Genomic DNA, 18,729 nt, shown 5'->3' with positions numbered 1-18,729 from the left:
AATCTTGTGACGCACCACAGCAAGCGACCTGGCAACTACAATGAAACAGAGGGAAGATCTAAAAATGGCCAAAAAATCCCCAAAAATTCTAAATCAGTTTGATGTGGTTCTAGAGAGATCCACATCAGCAAACCTTTTAATGATGGTACAGTGGACGATTGTGTCAAATTCAAGACCTAGTAGGATCAGCCTCTCTCGGCCACAACTCATCAAACAATATTAATGAAGCACCTCATTAAGTACCAAAGCAATGACTGATTTCATCTTTCTTCTTGGACAGAAACTCACAGACGAGTGTACAGAACATTGAATTCTTGAAGATGGTCGGTGAGTTGTTCAGACATTATTTGCTTTGTCATTTTTTCCAAAGTGGGTAACAGCACCATGAGATCAGAGTTATAAACATTTGGAACATCCAAACCATCTTTTGAAGGCAGAGGGCTAACAACACTGGATTTCCAAACTTTGGGGACAAGTCCAGCTGTGAACAATGCACTGATAATATTGGCAATTTCCTAGACACTGGCAGTAGATGTTCCTTTTAATATTCTCACACAGCACAAGTCATTGGGAAAGCCAGGTCCGTTCTACGTCTTCTGGGTCCATTCTCGACTTAGGTCATGGTTCGTATTCTACTATTTTAGTATATTGTTTGGTCTCCCTCTGAGGACCACTGTGTATTTGTGCTACCTTCATGCTCTATTTCTTAAGTATTGTGAGTATTGTGTTTATATCTCCAGGTAGGGGATAAAACATTGTGTTAATGAGTGTTTGTTATAAAATAACTATTTTTATAACTATACTGTGTGATTCTTTTTCACCTAATCTATACCATAAGATTAGGTACTGGTAAAAACAAGCTGCTTTACAATCCTTCTGGACTAAGCCTGAAGGCAGCTCCCCATAGCTACCACTTAGAGAGCTTTCTAAGTTTATCTAAGACCACTAAAATCACCTTAAAGGCTGTCTGGATTAGTGCATGGTGCTACACTTACATACGTGAGCACCATAAACTGATCCAGCCTCTCACAACACCCCTTTACATCAATCACTCTGCTATCCCCAGCTTTGTCGCTTCTATTTCTCGTTATGTCCTTCTTATATCCACATTTCTCCTCCAAGCTGTATGCCTCATCTCTCCCCCTGCCTCTTACTTTTCTCACCGATTCTACATCCACCTCTCTCCATTCCCCCTCTCTTATTTGTGTAAGGTGTCTTGATTGTTCTGCCTCTCTTACATCTATATACCCCATGCATGTACTGAACTTCACCTCTCATTTCTTCCTCCAGCCTCCTAACATTCTTTTGCTGGTCTGTCACCCTTTACATCCACCTCTCCTTTTTGAGCCCCCTGCCTCTTACCTTGTCTCACTGTTTCTACCGGATGTACCATGTTACAACGCATACCGTTACAACTACCTACTATTACAACGAGACCATTACAACGCATACCATTACAACGCATAGCGCTTTGAGGTGCTGGATAGTGGTAAGTATAATTTACTATTCTAACTCCAGTCCCCGTGGACACTAGGGAAGATGTTGGATAGTAAATTATACTTATTCCCTATCCTAGAGCGCCCCCCAGCGCAATGCGTTGTAATGGTATGCGTTGTAAAAGATGCGTTGTAATAGTAGGTAGTTGTAAAAGATGCGTTGTAACAGGTGTATACCGTTTCTACCTCATATATCCATGTATCCCTTCCATGCTCTACACTTCACTTTATCTCTACTTTGGTCTCTTACCTTTCTCACTAATTCTGCCTCTATTACACCCACCTCGTACCTACCTGCTGAACCCTTCACCGCTCATCTCTCAGCAGTCTCTAACCTTCTCTCACTGGTTCTACCTCTCTGAAATCTACCTCTCCCCTGCCTCTCTCTCCCAGCCTCGTACACGATCTTGGTTGTGTTGCCTGTTACATTTGGCAGTCCCCATTCCCTCTCCATGACACTCATGTTATCCTAATGGTTCAGCTCCTCTTATATCTACTTCTCCTATCCAAGCACTGCCGTTCATCTTTTTCTCCAGCATTAACTTTATTCACTGATTCTGCTCCCTTCATGTCCACCTCTCCCCTCCATGCTCAACTCTTCATGTTTTATCTCTTTCTCTCACCTCTTATCTCCATTTGCTGTTTCTGCTCATGTAGCTTCCGCTTCCCCCTACATGCGCTGCTATTCACCACTCTTCTCCCCGGCCTCTTACCTTGCTTCACCTCTTGTGCCAGGACGGAATACAGGCCCCTGCAGCACAGATTGACCCACAACACTTCAGAGGACCCACAACCCATCAGGGGGCTCCTATTCAGCCCAGGGCCAATGAATATCTGTGAGATGTGGGAGACTCAGGGGCCCATTATCACATTCTGCAGAGAGGGACCCCATCATGTTGTGTTACACCACTGCTCCTATGTAACTTACATTTTCTCATCTTCCACCCTCTCACTCCCTCCAAGCTCGTTACATTTCATTTTTACATGCTATTCCTTTTGCCTAACCAACATTCTTCCCTTCTTTCATTGATTCTGCTATTACATACACATCACTCCTTCCCCATCTCTCTTTCCTTTAGCGTATTGTTCTATATAGCTGTTTTGCCCCTTATGTTCAGCTCTCTGCTGTACTCTGTCATCCTCCCACCTCTTATTTTATTTTTTGTTTGTCTAACCCCTTTTAAATGTGCATTTCCCTCAATACTTCTATTAAAACTTAAAAAGAACACCAGACCTCCTTAGATGTACCCAGGAACACAGGAATTAAGATTTCAGGTGTGATCAAACATGATGCCAGGGAGTAGTGCCAGCTTTTCAGGTGTGCAAAACAAGGAATGGTGTGTGGTTTGATAGGTTAAATAGCTTGGGTGTATCTTAGACAGTTCTTTGCACTCACCTCAGGGTGCTAAGGATGGATGTGCGGTCACCCCTCCTTCCCTCCTACCAACTCAATGTTGTCCTCTCTACTACTCTTTTATAGACCCAATTGTTCAATATTCCTTTGTTTCATGTAAATTACATGAAAATGAAAAACAGTAAGCGATTATACTCGACTGCAGTTATTATTTATGTTTGACTCTGTTCATGTTACTTTTGGATGCACATGCTTGTTTGTAAAATAAAACAACAAAACAGAATTGTAAAAAAATAAATATTAATAACCACCTCTCTCTCTCTGTTTTCTGCTCTTCTCCCTTTCTCAGCTGTGGAAGTGAGCAGAGCCTATTGTTTTGTGAGGTCACTCTGTTTTTTTAGGTCTCGGCCTCGCAAAAGCAGCGCATGCGCTGCTATGCCATGAGAGGCCTTTTGGAATCAATATGATTCTAGCGTGCACGCAGGGAGACAAACCAGACAGAAGAAGTGCACGCGGGTATTGGCCCCTTTACTGGCGGCGTGATACTCTGTGGACTTTTTTTCTCGCCGCCAGTAAAAGCAAGCGCCGCGTGCACATCTTCTGTCCCTCCCATGACGGGCTGTGCTTGCTAGCAGCAGTACCTCTCTGCAGATCTGCATGGCAGGCGACAACAACGAAAGAACCTGTCTCCCTTCACTGCCGCGCTGACAGCCCATTCATCTGAGGGCGGCTCAGTCTCAGGGGAAGAATGTGCGTTCTAATGCGCCATAAACCAAAATCGTAATGTTTTCATCTTTGCCAATGAAAGGCAGAAAAACAGCAGTCCATAAATATGCAGAAATTTTAAAACTGACACAGCTTATTACTGCATCAAAGACCTGTGCGGTAAAAACGAGAAGAGAAAACTGATCTGAAAGTCAAAAACAAAAATACACAAGAGCAGTACTTTCAGCTCTACTATTGTGCCGTTTTTAGAGGGTATTTTTATTTCTCTTGCTCAAGTGTACAAATTAGTTAAACCGACACACCGCCTACCTTTGTACGTTAAGCAAAGTGTCATCTGTGTGAGATATGGGTGTCTTTGGGGCCCCTCGTGGCATACTTCAGGGTGGAGGCGCACCCTTGTGCGTTGAACCTCTGCCGATGTCTGACCCCGGGAGAAAACATGTCTCTACCAGTGGTCAGGTCACAGTGTAACTCTGACGCTGTGTCTGGGTTCGTGTGAACAGCCCAGTGCTTGGGCCTGTCCTGGACCAGCAGAGCAGAGGAAAGAAGTCCAGGGAGGACGCGCATCCTGAGCGGCTCAGCCGGGAGTGGCCGCAGCTCATCTGGCACCAGAGGCTTAGAGCTGCGGGCACCTCGGTACCTGGAACCGCAGGCAGCCTGGATAAACCCTTGATTAAAAGGGGCTGGCATCGCGTAGCTTGTAAGGCGGCCGCATTCCATCAGAGACAGGAGACCCGTATTCCATGGCCGAACACAGGGGAGCAGAGAGACGGGAGGCTGTGACCGGGCAGCTTTGCGGTACCCTGTCGCTGCTGCCCTGGCACTCTGATCCGGGACAGAGCTGATGAGAAACCATGACCCGTGGCTACCTTGATCTCTCTCACGAGCCCATGGACAGCAGGGGGAGAGGTGCTCTGGTGAACTGAGGTAAGGCCGAAGAATGCTCGGAAGGAGACCCCCCAGGATATAGTGGCATAGATTTGCAAATTTAGCGGCACAAAAATTGAAATTTAGCAGCACAAAAATTGAAATTTAGCGGCATTATAGGGGCACTTTATTTTACTCATAATCATTTCTTTTCAGTCTTAAATCAATGGACCTTGTTTTATCAGAGTATTCCACTTTCAAATAGGCATGTTTAAAGGGTCTGAGAGTATTTGTTTTCTATGCTAAGTCATATGACTTAGCATTATATTTGTTTGCTATGGTAAGTCAACGAGGGAGGAACTGACACTTGCACCTGATTAGGGATGTGCCTGTCCCCACACAAAGAGCTGCATACCCCCATGTCGTGAGTCCGTAGTCAGAACTTCCAAGATATACATCGCAGGCGCAACTGCACTTGGAGTTCGCCCTAACATAATTAGGGCCACAAAATGTACCTATCTCAAGACGTGCCACACCCTTAGATTGACAAAAGAAAAACACACTTCCTGCATGTGTCTTGTTCGAAATGAAAAATGCAAAATTCTAGTCCAACAAGTAGATGTTTTTTAGATGACAACATGCGGTCATTACAAGCCAACAATTCATGGAACACCTCATTGTCAACTAGCGAATTTAAAAAACATATTAACAGAATGGGCAGATCCATCTCCTTGCAAGACAAAGCAACTTTGACGAAGCTGGACCACGCCTGGCAAGTCATTGACACCTACAAGTCATTACGCCTCAGTCATATTTTGATAATAGAATTTCAAGTCTTATAAAGTGTGACATGCAATATGCTTTGTGCTACAATGGGTGAGACATGGGCGTTCCAAAGCAACCACATATGGATTTTAATGCAATGCCTTATCTACTAACAAAGATAGACAGGCTTTGTCCCAAAAATATAAACCTCTCAGGAAGGTGTAACATTGGAGAACAGTTTTCTTTACTCCAACTTTTCCATCTTTCGCTGTGTGCTGTAATGTAGGGCACACATACAACTTGGAAACGTTTTAAACTATGTCTAGGCATAGGATTTAATATTGGACGGTTTGCCTTACAGTCCAAAACCTATGGTAGACATCAAGCACACGCCTTTGCACTTTTGTGCTGCATGGCACGAGGCGGACTATATTGCATCAGAAAGAGAGAGAAACAGCACCATATCTTAATAGGTACAGCACTATTCTGATCTCTCCTGTTGACATAAAGCAGTGCAGCAAGTTCAGTTCTTGCAATATCTGTAATCATTTTTCTGCCATATGCATTTTAACAGCCAGGGAACTGTTTGTTTTTACACTGGTTGTATCCATGGATAATTTACTCACAGCCACGTTATTGTACATTTAAAGCAGCGGGAATTCTGTAGTTATTCTCAAGGCAGGAAGGGTACTCTGATGAAAACCATAAAAATTAACCCGTGTATGCAGGAGGGGAGTTGCACTTCTTGTCATTGCCGGGGACATGAAATGAAGCCTGTTTACACTGAGATCATATTTTCACTGCCTAAGGCATCTATTCTGAACTTACAGTCGTTGTTTCCCTACTCACAGCCATAACGCTTCCTTTTCTTAACCACTGCATTCTCGCAGTCAGAGTACTTCACCTCACACTCGCAGGTTATCTGCCATCTTTTCCCCCAGGTGAACGCCTTCTTTCACACAACGTGGATCTCAAACATGGAAGTAGATAGACATCTATTGTCTGTCCAGTCTTGGTCAACAGGGGGCGCACTTAGACTAGATGTCTCAACCTGTCAAACGAAACGGAAAATACTAGTTTCATGCAGAGTGCAGCATTTTTGGGGACAAAAGTCCCATTTCGGTGATCACCTTAAAAGGGACCTTGGCTTACCAACTGAAAACAAACAAACTATAGATTATTATCGTATGAAATACCACAAAAAGTGATATTTCATACGATAATAATCTATTACAGACGCATTCCTTCAATTTCGCGGGGACTTTTGTAAAAATCGCAGCATTTTTACAAAAGTGCCGATTTCGCGGCAAATCGTGAAATCTCGAAATCCTGGAAGGTCTGTCTAACAAGATAGGTGCAGGGTTCTGGCATTTCCTGTGGGGATGTAGCCTTGGGGGCTAAATTCACATCCAGGTGGGCTGTCCACCCAGCCCTCAGAGGGCCTTTGCCCGTGTGATGAACGTTGAAACCTGAGGTATCCAAGGTACCACCACAGGCACAGGCTCTACCCAGTGCTTTAAATGGACACAAATAAGTGCAGGTACTCAACAAAAGGCGGGATAGACTGGGGTGGAGCTTGGGGCGGGCATAAGGGTGGTGCTAAAGGAGGAACAAGGGGCGGGGTTACATTTTTTACCTTTCTAAGGTTTTTATGCAATAAATATGCATGCATTGTTAGAATATCAGATGTATCTGTCCATTAGCTTTTTACACTAATAACCATTTATATAGCACTTACTAAGTGTACTACCCTAAGTAACCCCTTTTTAGCAACCTTAAAAAATGAAAAGATTGAGAAAAAAACAGTAAGGTTCTTTATATATATGCCTTGTTTCTGCATGCAGGTCCTTGTTGCAGGGACATAATTCACGAAGATATATGCCAAGGAGGTTAACTTGTGACCTACAGGGAAGACAAGGATCTATGCAACAAAAACAGTATACTACTGAGCTATCTACATTAAAAAAAATCTCTGAACTACATGTTGCATACTATGCTTTCCAGCAGGCACAATGACCCTCAATGCAATTTTATTGTGAGTTGAACCTTAGATTAGAATGCACATAGATCTTTCTAGCAAGCGCATTAACCACCAGAGTTATCCACTTTCTTGCTACGTATGGTGCCCGAATCTTACTTACTTAAGAGAAAGGCACTGGCTTCCTGTGTCATACGATTAGTAAATGCTTAGCTGCAAAAAAGCTAGCAATTTATCAGGCACTCTTTTAATTCTCGGCCCACCACATGCATCAGTAGCTGGAAAAAATGCTTGTATGTGTTTTGAAGATGCACAATATCAAGCCTTTGACTTTTACATAGTGCTCTACATCTTGTCTTGTGATAGATGTACTAGCAAATTTGTGTTAAAAAGTCTAATGGTAGCACTTTACAAATAGCGCTTTCGGCTACGGAAGAGTCATTGTAGCACCGTGTTACCCTGAACTCTCACACCCTCGCCCGTTAGATTTAATAGCCACCTCTCTGCCCCCGCTGTGTATAAACAAGGGCTAATCGAACCTCCCTCCAGCCACACCTCTGCTCTGATGGCTTCCAGAGCAGCATATGCAGATCACTTTTGTACGAGCCCAGCTCAGGCTTCCACTGCGATTAAGAGTGGAAGGTGCTGCCGAGGTACGAGGTGATTGATGACAGGAGCGCCACCTGCATCAAAACCAGGCCCTCGTGAGTACCAGTACTCTCCTTATTCAAGGTACTCAATGCGAGAAAATTAACAAGTGCCAGTACTCAGTACCGGGAAGTACTGGTCCATTTAAAGCACTGGTTCTACCCCTCCCCACCGCTCTGACCTGACTTGGTACACTGCGAAGCTCGGCGCTAGACAGGCAGCATTAACCCTGTACTGAAAGCGTTGCCTGTGTACCCTACTGCGAAAATACAAGCACCTTAAGGATCCTGCAAACTGTGCGCTCCCAGCCTGCCTGCTTCCTAGTTACATGCCTATCATCCTGTGATTCTCTGCCTGCCTTTAGTGAGTAAATTGTTAGCCGTGGAACCTGGCAAATTTGGGCTTTAACCCCAACCTGTATTCCTGGGCTACATAATTTGAGAAATTATTTATTTTGAACCCATGATTAAGAAGATGGAACATAAACAGCTTATCAGCCTGCCATCAAAATAACTTTTGAAGTAATTTGCTATTTAAATAGGTTGCTTCTCCTAGTGTTAATCTTTATTGTTCCCTTCCATTCTATGTTAGCTACACATTTAGAAGACTTTTGTAGACAAAGTATGTGATTGTGCTAGAAAAAACTCAAAAGTTTAATACAGAGAAAACAAAAAGAATCTGCAATGCAATAGGTCTCGCATTTACACGAGTTTAAGCTATTGGCATTGTAAATGGCGGTGCATTTTATTTATGTTTTAAAAAAACAACACGTAAATAAAAGGCACTGTCATTTACAATGCCAACAGCTCAAACTCTCGCAAATGCGAGACCTATTGCATTGCAAATGCTTGTTGTTGTGAGCCCTGCAGGATGCTCTGCGTTTCATTCATGCAGGGCTCACTTCTCACCTCCCACCAGTTCAAGTGTCTGCCTAACGCTGTTATCATGCAGATGCAGCAATTAAGCTAAGAGAAAGAGTTGCAGGAAAAGCTAATCACAGCCACAAACCCTGCCCAGTCTGCAGCACCTGAAAGGGATGCAGTGTCATGTTGCCGTTTCAGCCCATGGCAGCCGGGCCCAGGAGAGGCTACCTCCCCCGCCTTGTGTCTTTCACACTTCACCAAGTCTGTGAACCCAAATGGAGGGGGCTGCCACCTAGAACAATGGCACCATTTTAAAAGCATGATGGCTGCACACAGCCCATGCCTAGGGCCTGAGGTTACTGGGCCTGCACCGGCGATCCGGGGGGGGGGGGGGTAGGGGGGCAAGCGCCCCGCTGCCACCTATGTTCAGCAACCAATTACTCTCTAGCTAGGATCACTCTCTGCAAATACACCAACCTACATACATATATGTATACATATATACATGCATTCATTTCAGTGTCAAATGTGGAAAACTGAATACTAATCAGGGGGTTATCTTTTGTACCATTTATCAATGGAGCATTTATATTACAATCCTAACACCACTGAAATAAAAGGTACACCTGTATTGTATCTAAATATTTCCAGGAAAACAAATCAGACGGCAGGTCCTTCCCGAGTTCAGCCCCACGCCTCCTGAATGCCCTCCCAACTCAAACCTGAGAAACTAGCAATCCTTTTAGAAATTCAGTGCTCCTCTGTTCTAAGCCCCAATTAAAAAACCTCTATCCCTCTTACTCTCCTCCTTGCCTCCTCTCGTGACAACAGTTGTGCTGTAATCTCTGATATGCTAGAGCTGAAATACAACTAAATGTGTCCCCAACGATTGACTCTTTTTCTAATTAAATAAAATAATACCAGGGGACGTGGAGGGCTTCCGGACACATTTGTCAACATTCTAGGCAATGAAGGAACTTGGCAAAGTATCATGGTGGTAGAAAGTCTAACAATAAGGGTCAATTATTTCCCAGGATCAAGTAGGCCATGCCTGATTTTATGCCACACACATCTGTTCCAACTCTCCCCTTGGCAGAATAGCTGTAACTGTGGTTCCATTCCGATTCCAGGATATGGAGGCAGATCAGTGATTGGGGATCAACCACAGTTGGCAGCAGGGACGGCTCTAGGCTCATGGCGGCCCTGGGCAGGGAGTGTAGGTAGGGGGCCCCGGAAGAGGGGGTCCGGGCGGGGCGGTGCACGGAGGCCAGTGAAGAGGGGGGGTCAGGGTGTTTGGAAGTGGAACAGAGCCAAATCCATGCCAGGGGCCACCGCGCAAATATGTATCCATCCTCAGAGGATTATTATATTAAGGATATATATTGGCGTGGCGGCCCCTGGGGTTTGGCGGCCCTGTGCAGGTGCACAGCTTGCACATGCCTAAAACCGCCCCTGCTGGCAGATACTGCCGGGAAGGGTTAGATAAAATAGCTGCTGAACGCAAACCAAGTCAATGGGCAGCGGATCCTGTTAGCAGCTAGGAAATGTGAACTTAAACAAAACTACTGTTCAAGGGAAAACAACACTCAATCAAAGAGATACACAGCTCTTTTTGCACACCATTTTAGATTAAATGTGGGTGGCCATGTGCACTGTGAAGATTTTTATGGGGATGGGTGTGTTATGATATGGTTTCTGCACAGACAAGCCTTTTCATGTTTATCCATTATCCTACATTTCTCGTGATGAAAAGTGACTTTTAAGGTGATATTTGTAACAGAGGTTTGCTGACATTAGTAAAGAGACAAATAATGTAATACTCTGGTGTCTCCTAGGAAGTTATTAACAAATCTATCTTTATTCACATTAAGCAAAAACAATGAATGCCACAGCCTGGATCTGTTCTGGTGTAAGCCAGTGATGCTAAGCCCAGAAAGATCAGATGCAAGATCATGATGCTGTAAGAATGCCAACACCGCAAGCTAACATAGACGCGACTAGATCGCTTTTAAACAATTGCCAATTTCTCATCAATACCTTGCTCCTCACTAGCACCTGACACACATTTAGTTAAGTTAGATATGCTGGTTTTGTGTACTTCTGAGGGTATTTGGGTCGTAGACTTTATGCGAATTTTGTTGGTTCCCAGTGATGTCTGGGTCTTAAAAAATGAAGGGTAAAGGCTGTAGGACATCTTGTTGGGCAGGCATTGGGCAGCTCATTTAGATGCAGAGGGGCAAGAAGATGTTGACTTGATCTATCTGATTGGTTTAACTGGGATGTCTGTTTTCATTGTGATTGCATTGCGATACATAACTCTGGCATTACACAATATTTGTTTGAGCAGTTATGCAGTCGAAAATATACTAGGAATATGAGGATTAAAAATGTTCTGTTATTGACTGGGTCTCTACATTTAGCAAATTAGAAAATATATACTGTGGGATTTCTGCTTACCACGGACTGTATGCTGATGTGTGTTTTCTCCAAAATAGGTGATGTTTTGTGTTCAAGAGGTCTGCCCTTATCTTGACCCTATGCATTGATACCTCGTGGCCAAAATGTATACTTTTTGAGTAGGGAAACTATCCTAAATGGTTGTATGCCTGCTAATGGATAAGCAGTAGCATTTAAAAATGTTTAATGTTAATTTCCAACCCCTACTTTTTTATTTTTCTATATGTAAATAATTGTATTATAACTGGCCAATTAGGTGAAAGTTTTTCAGTTGTGAAGTAATCACTCTGTCACTTTGTCTAGTAATTGATGTCTCTTTGAATAATTGTATGTTTGAGGACATCTATTCTCATTTACTGGTTGATAAATATACGGTTTTAAATTGAAAAATAGTGAAAAAAGTGCAAAACTTTCATTGCATCAATACATCCTCTAACATATACAAACAAAAACAATGTTGATTTAATATGCACATGATAAAACTGTGCCAAATATTAAATATTTTCAGCGCAGCATTCACGAACAGATGGATGTGATTAAGCAGTGTAAAACCAGACATCTTTCCTTTGACAGTTCTTGGATTTGTAAACAAGGTGCTTTCATAATCAAAGGAAAATGTATTTAGAGGAAGAAAGATTTTCAGATATATATTTTTAGTCAACTCCCCCAATAAAAATGTAATAATCAAAAAACTCAAAAGCAATATTTTCACGGAAGTAATGATGGTAGAATCCCAGCTGGTTTATGTCAATCTTACATCACATGGGGAGATGATCTCAACCACAGAGTATGTAGGCCGCCAATATGCTTGTAGGGGTCCGCATCAATAACATGTCAAGCAGATATCTGGAGCAGCACCTGATGCCCGGAGCAGATGCGCATCGGGCCATTCTTGGCCAGGAGCTACAGGGCAGCTGGCCGAGCAGGATGTGTCTCTGTCAGACATTGGGCACAGGGCATGCTCTAGTTCTGCCATGTGACCTGGTCTGCTCCAGAAATGTTGCAAGTGATATCAGTCATGGCCCGCGAAGGTAAGAGTGGTGGGGCCCTTTGAGGGGGTGGTGGTGGGGGGGGGGGGGGTTTCGACAGATGACCACAATGGAAAATTAAATAAATAATTAATGTTTCCTCGTCATCGGCGTCTGTCGAAATCCCCCCCACCCGGCCGCACCGCCCCACCTCTCTTACCTGCATGGGTCGCGGCTGAGTGATATTCCTGCGGGTATCATGAGCCTATACTGCATGCAAATTGGGTTTCCATTCAAAGCACATCCCGAAGCAGGCTTGATTCTGCCCTGCAAGACAAACTAAAGGGCTGTGTGTAATCTGCATTGTGTCCAATCCGTGACCCTATTTTGCCCTCATAAATTCTATGGAAATTAATGATTATGACTTTCCCAAAATGAATTTTACATTAGAAACAAAAACCAACACAGTCCACAGCGTAAGCCGTTCAACAGTATTGCAGAGGAATACCTTCTTAGGCCCATATTACAAATTGTACTGAGTTGAAATCCCATGTAGAATTCTACCCAGCACAAGTAAGTGATGTTTAATGTTCCAGAACCTGAATTTCCTAGGTGCAGGAACATTGTACATCATTTTCGAGCCTGGAAATATATGTAGTCATATTTGCCTGGGTGATTGAGTTACTGTGCAGCTTGGACCAGTGGCTGGCCCCTTCCCAACTCTGTACCAAGTAATTGTACAGAGTTGGTAAGGAGGAGATACCTTCCCCTTCCCACCATCAGCCGCCTCCTGAATCGGTAAATTTGCAAAACAGTTAGTTGTGCCTATGACCTGGCCTGGGTCACACAAATGGGTGTAAGTGACAGTTGGACTTTAATAATTCCTCCCAGACAGCCACACAATAGAGGGATTTGGTGTGCCTGAGTGGGCCATCTGCTGGCAGGATGGGGGGGGGGTGGAGCTGAACATAAACCCACTTACACTTGAAAAGGGCCTAATAACCCTGCATTGTCACTTCAGCCAGCTTAGAACCAGGGCAGGCAGGAAATCAAAAGTGCCTCAAAGCCACTATTTAGAAGCTACTGTAACCTTCCAGAACCAGGGCAACAGGGTATAAATACTGGACCTCATACACCAAATCTTCAGTACACTTCTGGACCTGTTGATACTCTGCTGGGAAGAAGGACTCCTGAGCTGCTGCAAGGACTGCCACTCTACTGGACTGCTGCTCTAAAGGAACGTCTGCCCTGCTATGCTGACTTTCTGCCTGCTTCCCTCTTGCCCGGAGGGGAAGACCTGGACCGGTAACTCCATCTTGAACTCAGGACCCCATCGAGACTCAAAGGGCTAGTTTACTGGCCTCATGATCTGGGTCTCAGGGACATTAAAGGCTGCCCAACCAGCTCCTGGACCTAGCTGCAGTGAGTTCCTGACCCCCAGGTTGGCCCCCTCTGGTCCTGGACCCTTGATGTGGTCCAGCACTCTGAAAATCAAGCTTTTGGGCTCTTCATGCCTCTGAATGACCCTGTTCGCACCAAGTCCACCCAAAATTAGCGAGAGCCAGCGCCAGCCTGCCTCTTCATATAGCATGCATTGATCACCTGCAGGGGACCACCAACCTGAAGCTCCAGCCCGCCCATCTGCTATGCCCAACATGTTCTTTGTGCCATGCTGACCACCCCCAGTGATGCTCTCATTGCTCCCCACAACCCCCCCCAAAGTTAACGGGACTCTTGGCACAAGAACTTGAGAAGGTAAACCTTCAGCGAGACTAATCTGGGATTGATTCTAACCCTCACTCCATCGATGTCGGCCTGAACTTGTCCCTTTAACCTGGTCCAATGCGACCAAAGATTGGTGCTTTATGATTTTAGGAGCTGCTTTGCAGTTTATTATTTAAAAGTTAATAACTGTGGTTCTATTGATTAGATTCCTTTTTGTTTTGGTCTTGTTTTATGTATTAAATTCTGCTCAAATTTTCTAACCTGGTGTGGGATCTTTTGTGTGGGGGTTTCACTGTCGGCCTGAACTTGTCCCTTTAACCTGGTCCAATGCGACCAAAGATTGGGGCTTTATGATTGTAGGAGCTGCTTTGCAGTTTATTCTTTAAAAATTAATAACTGTGGTTCTATTGATTAGATTCCTTTTTGTTTTGGTCTTGTTTTATGTATTAAATTCTGCTCAAACCTGGTGTGGGATCTTTTGTGTGTTGTTTCACTGTTTTACTATTTGAAATGCTGCACAAATACTGTACACATTGCCTCTAAGTTAAGTCTGACTGCTCTCTGACAAGCTATAAGGGGGTTGGTAATAGGTTAATTTGGGATTTGCTTGTGCCATACCCTGACAAGGATTGTGTTTGCTGTTTCACCAGGACTCACACGCCAGTCAACTAGTAACTCAATTTCTAACAAGGACTCATTCTTCTACAAATTCAACACTGATCATGCACATATCTCTTCTTCAGTATGCATTAGCATAATTTCATGGTTGAACCAATTCAAAACATCTGCCTGCCACCTTAAAATGCTCAGCTCCCTTAACAATTTCTAGGTATTTACTAAGTGCTTCTTTGCTAGCAGCAATGCATGATCTATGAACCTTCTGCTAGGGGATATCCCCCGCAATGTCTCTAGCTTCAATGAGTCCCGGATAAAAATAGTTAACTTTTCTGTGCCGCTTCAAAAGAACCTGACACATGCCTTTTGTCTCCCTAGATAGTTTAGAGCCAAACTCAGGGGAAAGGGAAGAAGTGACCAAAGCTAGGTTGGGGGTAGGTCAGAGAATTCCTCCCCCCACAAAAGCTGGTGCCAGGTATAAATATTGGACCTTCAGAACCACTCACAAGAACACTCCTGGATCTGTGGAAAATTTAGAGAAGGACTTTCCTGCTGCCAGTAAGATTGCCCTGGTGCTTGAAGGACTGTCCTGCTGCTGGAAGGCTTGCCTTGCTGTCTAAAGAAGGAAGTTTGGACCTGCTTGCCTTCATCCCAGGCTCCCCAGAAGGGACGGCAAGGGTTAGCTGACTGAACTCCTGTTTGAGCAATAGGGAAACAGCAAGAGTTTCATCCATTAGTACTTGCTTGGGGACACATCCAGTTTACCATTCTTCACTTAATTTGTCACTTTAGAAAGAGATCAGCAATATGAAAATGAAACTTGGTTCTTCCCCAATAGGAGCAGTCCTGTTCGAATTGCCATACAAGATTCCCTATTAATAGGAACACAAGCAATCCCATGCACATTTTGGACTTCTTAGGCCTATGATGTATATCTTGAGCCCTGTGGCACAGTGATCACCCAACAACACAAAGTCCAAAGTGGTACTGTAATTTAAAAAACAATGGAATTGAATATGGCCCAAGCGATTGCTAGTTGCTACGATTTTTGTCATCTCTATACGGTTCTTTATTATTTTTTCCTCAAAAGCAATAGGATGGAGTGATATTTCTGGGGAATGCAAAATGTACCAGAGTGCCAAAATGACACTGTATAATTATGAAGGTTCAGGAGTGGAAGGAAAGCGAAGAGTGTTCTTTGGAGGCACAAGACTTGAGGTGAGTGCCTGATGATTAATGAAGTGGGGACAGCGGCCGCAGCCTCAACCCATGATACGCAGCCTCCGTTCATTAAATTCCAGGAAAAGAACATCCCAGGAGATTGGCGATTTCACAGGTATACACTGTAATTCAAACATGAAAAATGACTTGCCAAAATATTAAACTCTTACGTGATGCAGACAAGGAGATGGAGGACATTGTACTTCCTGCTGCAGGAGAGCAAACATGCAAGAGTAGAAAGTTCAGCAATTATTTTGCAAGGAACAACAATTATACTTTCACTTTACGAAAGGTATAACAATCCAGTGTTCAATTTAAAGGCACATACCCCATGTTGTAAGATGTTTTATTGATTAGCAGCATGTGAAAAATGTATTTGTGGTGATCCTTTGGAGAACATTGGGATTGCTCTAATTTCTCTTTTTTATGGCTGCTCATTTAAATATGCATCTCTGATATGGTTTGGTGCTGGTCTACAGTCCCTTTGACATGAGTTCCTGTTCCTCTTACCCATATAGCTCCTGGAAACCACTGCCTAAACTTTCAGGCGCCAAAATTTTGTTATGGATGTTGGTCAGGGTTCTGCTTCACTTGTAGCCATCCTGGCCCTTCCTAAGATACAGAGCCCATTTGTAGAGACATAACTTACTTGCCAGGGGAAAGAAGTCCGCCAAGTGCTTATCACTGGTGTGCAACTGCACATTTGTGAATCTAGCCCTAGAGTTTTAAACATCGGGCCTGAAACTGAGGGGCATATTAACCCCTTGTGTTCTTTTGACGAGCTCAGCTCGTCATGAGGGACGGTTGAGCTGCCCTCATGACAAGCTGAGCTCATCAAAACCGTTGGAATGTTCGCAAGCGGGGATAATTTCCCCGCTGTGCTGAACGTTCTAAAAACGGGTGTGGTATGACAAGCTCAGCTCGTCACGAGGGCAGCTCCGCTGTGCCTCATGACGAGCTGAGCTCGTCAACAGCACAGCGGGGCCGTGCGCGGCCCCCCTCCCCCCGGCACAGGGGGGGAAACACCCCGCAGCCAAGGGGTTAACAAGGGCTTTATCTCTGCTTTTTTGGCTTGAAAAGCCAAAGAAGCAGAGATAAAATATCGCCCTATTAACAACAGGGTGCTAACATGCAAAATCGCATGTTAGCACCCTTTTTCACTACGCTTCCCTTTGCATCTCCAATGAGATGCAAAGTGGGTGTTGCAGAGCAAAATAATAAGAGAAATGTCGCTAAGTGACATTTCTCCTATTATCAAGCTCACGCTAACCCTGTTAGAGAAAAAAAAGCAGCGCTAACCATAGTTAACGCTGCTTTTTTACGTCTGCTAATTTTCAAACTTAGCCATGTATTCCAACGGGAGGTGGATTACATAGCTAAGTCCACCATGGACTATCAACACGGATATCCCTATCCTTGTAGTTTTTTCACTGCATTACCAGCGAAAACCTCCCAAAATGCTGCTATCGCTGGATTTTTTAAGGCCTAGGCGGTTAGCGTTGTTAATAATGCGATACCCAAGCGATATTATCCAGCAATAGCGGGCGTTAACAAAATTAACGCTAAGCGCCCTTAGCGGTAATTTTCCCTGTTCCTTGTTAATATGACCCTGAATTCTCACACCTCTATGTCCTTAAGTGTTGTGGCGTCTGCCCGCTTTTGACTGAATATGCATAAGCTCCTTCATTTCCACCAGCTGCATTCTCATTGTAGCATTTGAAATAAATATTAGTTGTTATTTTGCCACCATTGAATCTATAGTGGAGTCTTATGCACTCCATTCTATTATGTATACTTCTTTGTCATGACTGTAGATATCGACCGTCAGAATATCGGGGTACAAATATATCAAGGACAGAATATCGAGCAATAAAATGTTGAAAAAGTAACCGCATATAAGAAAAGTATATATTTACTATTCCTAACTCCACATCTACGTACGAATATATAGGTTTTACGTATGTACATATTTGTGGAGTTAAGTTTAGAAAATCTTGACAGCTTACCTGTCAATTTCTTTCCAATATTTTGTGCGCAATATTGTGTCCCATCGATACTGTGGTCGACATTCAAGGTGCACACGCTTTGCCATTTAGTCATATAATAACTGCTTCAACTACTTATCAGTAGGCATTCTTTTCACAGCTCTTAATCTGTGGATGACTGACCAAGAGTCAGCAATGCACCATGGAAGACAGACAGAGTAATTATTGTCTCCCCCAGGTGCTAACATGTGAGAGCATTAGAAATCTCATGCATCATCTTTGTATGGCTGTTCCATGTTGTCGTGAAAAGAAATATACTAGAATTATTTATCCTGATCTATCTGTAGATGTGAGAAAGTGACTTCTGGTTGAAAATGTCATGATCTTCCTGGCTACTAAGCTGAAAAAATTGAACAAAAAGTGATGTTTGGGACCTTAAACCACCATTAGCCACTGATACTTATTCTGGGTAAAATGCTAGCCAGACGTCCCTAGCTGCTGAGTCATGTCCCTGCTGTACAACAACACACACCCAGATGTGTTTCGGCTTTGCTGGACTTTATCAGTGAAGTACTGTATCAGCCTAACGGCACAGCAAGCTCACTGCATAGAATTTCTACGTAAGGTTACTTGCCGAGAAGACCAACAAATGGTGGAAGAAACACCTTAGTAAATCACAGCTAATGGTTACTACTCTGAGTGGCATTGCAGTCCACCATTGTTGTGCTCACTTTGCTTAACACACAGGGACCATCCATTTGCAAATCAGTCCTGGCCCCTTATCAATAGGAAGAGACCAGCCCAAACTGCAAGGCTTCCCTCCTCTGTACAAGATTGAAGTGCATGTGGCTAGATTCCTCCTGATTTGCCGCATAAGAACTAAGGGGTATATTACCAAGCATAAGCGATAATTATCGCTATGCTTGGTTAGCGGCAATAATTTTATCGCCGTGCTTCGCCTATTTTTATCGCTTAAGAGCCTTGCTATTATCAAGATTTATCTCCTAAGCGATAAAAATCGGCCAAAATGCAAGAATATCGCTGAAAAGTCAGCGATATTC

General features: G+C 43.7%; 1 protein-coding gene across 1 annotated transcript in view; it reads right to left on the bottom strand.

Annotated features, from left to right (window-relative positions):
* FGF14 (fibroblast growth factor 14) overlaps positions 1–18,729 on the bottom strand; it is a 1,331,526-nt gene that overhangs the window by 1,049,689 nt on the left and 263,108 nt on the right. The gene's annotated exons all lie outside the window — the stretch shown is intronic.

This window comes from Lissotriton vulgaris, chromosome 8, assembly GCF_964263255.1.
Source record: "Lissotriton vulgaris chromosome 8, aLisVul1.2, whole genome shotgun sequence".
Taxonomy (NCBI): domain Eukaryota; kingdom Metazoa; phylum Chordata; class Amphibia; order Caudata; family Salamandridae; genus Lissotriton; species Lissotriton vulgaris.
The sequence above is the reverse complement of the archived record's forward strand: the minus strand, read 5'-3'. Positions and strand labels throughout refer to the sequence as shown.